Consider the following 1,943-nt stretch of genomic DNA (forward strand, 5'->3'; position numbering starts at 1 on the left):
TAAGAGTTGATGTGGCTTTATATCACGTAGAAACTGCTGTAGTATCCATCAAACTTTCAGCTAAGATGTAGAGACAACTCATGGGTGGGATGGGCTTAGAAGTATGGAATTATTTTTGTGCCGATAAAAATGAACGTAACTTTTCAAGAAATTAATGAAAATGTAAATTGAAACTGAATAAAATATCTTTGAAACTGAAAAAGAATGAATCGCAGGCAATTTTTTTACTTTGTTTTTAATACACTGCATGTTTTGCTAACTATTCCTCATATTTCTTTTACTGATCTTAACTTACAAATGCACTTCAAGAGTTTTCATTTACACTTCTGAAGTTTTCCTTTGCTTCTGAAGTTTTCATTTACGCTTCTGAAGTTTTCGTTGACGCTCCCTGAGTTTTCGTTCGCTGTTCTGACACAATTCTCTCGTGGGGGCGGGGCTAGTAGCAGTGTGTTCTCATTGGCTACTGAGTTTTTGATTGACAGCTTCTTGACCTGGAAGTGAAGACGTCAGTGTTGCGTTTACTTGTGTGGATGTGAGCGTCTGTAAGCGCAGCTTTCTATTTCATTTAGGTGATATTAAGTTTATATCTGTATTTATTTACTGCTACACTATATTGTTGAGGTGATTTCTTATAGAAGGAATAGTACAGACGAATGATATAATTTGTCATCGTCGATATCAGAATACTGGATAGCCTAACAGTTACTCGTGGTAAGTCCGATTTTTTTTTATTTTTTTTTATGAATTAATACTAAACTAATACTATTTATAATACAGTACTTGCTTTTGGAGAGGCATATTAGAGCTCAGTGAGAGCCCATAACATTATACAGCAGTGTCGTCTTGATTTAATTGGTAAGTTAGCCCAATCATTAAATTACTTGTTTATCTAACGTTACGGTTTCATTACAGTCTTCGATTAGATCATATTTCCCCCCTGCCACCCCAAACAACATTGGGCTAGAGTACTGTACAGTATCTGTACAAGAGCGCTGTCAATCACTGCCCGATTCAACTTTGGCAATGTAAAGCCAATTGCTGATTAATTTGCGATGCAGAGTTTTTAAAAGAGGAGAGACAGGACTTGACCACATTTCACGTCTCTATTCATAATATGTAAACACTCAATTATTTTGAAGTATCACCCTGCGCAATATTTATTCTGCAAAATGCAACAAAATGCTTTTTCTGTGTCCATATTTGAGCAATAATAATGCAACAACAACAAAAAAAAATTCGGAGAAAAATGTTGAATTTTTAATAGTCTTTAATAATTAATATGTGTCCAAATGCAAAACCTAATACATGCAAGTAATAATGACTGAAAACATCCAGCAACTAGGGAATACACAGCCATGGATAAATGTTTATAGGGCTATACAGCCATCTACTGGTTACACGACAGTATTACAGATGATAAATGGTGCATGACTCGGAGGTAAATATTTAGTACTGTAAAATCCCTTAGAACATTTATATAATTTGTTTGAAATAATTATTTTAAGTCTGCAACTTGTTACTGCATGTGGGAGTTCAAAGCAGTTTGTATTGTTAGATCATAATACATTTCCTTTCTCATTTTCCAGGGAGTTGAGCAACTTTTCCATAAACAAAATTCTGATGCTGACATAGAGGATGGAGTGATAATACCAGAGATCAACTGTCTCCATCAGACAATAATGTTACTTTGTTCAGACATATCACCTTTGAATGACTGGGATCCTGATCTTCAGACACCTGATGTATTTTATTTTAATATTATAAAATAGCAAATATTTTAATTTCTTTGGAGCTCTAGATTAAAACAAACACAGTTTACAAGTACACAAGAGGTTGCAGTTTATTCTTATTAGTCTATGCTGATCATGGATTAGCATACCAACAGCATATGAATGGGATAGTTCACCCAAAAATAAAATTCTCACTTATTTTACTCACCCTCA

General features: G+C 34.2%; 1 long non-coding RNA gene across 1 annotated transcript; it reads left to right on the plus strand.

The window, feature by feature from the left end:
• The first annotated feature begins 787 nt into the window (after positions 1 to 787).
• Positions 788 to 1,943, plus strand: LOC130095985 (uncharacterized). Its single transcript, XR_008808162.1, has 2 exons — positions 788 to 855; positions 1,587 to 1,943. It is a non-coding gene; the product is annotated as an uncharacterized LOC130095985 (long non-coding RNA).

This window comes from Rhinichthys klamathensis, unplaced genomic scaffold (assembly GCF_029890125.1).
Source record: "Rhinichthys klamathensis goyatoka isolate OS25496 unplaced genomic scaffold, OSU_Roscu_1.1 h1tg000194l_1, whole genome shotgun sequence".
NCBI classification, from domain to species: domain Eukaryota; kingdom Metazoa; phylum Chordata; class Actinopteri; order Cypriniformes; family Leuciscidae; genus Rhinichthys; species Rhinichthys klamathensis.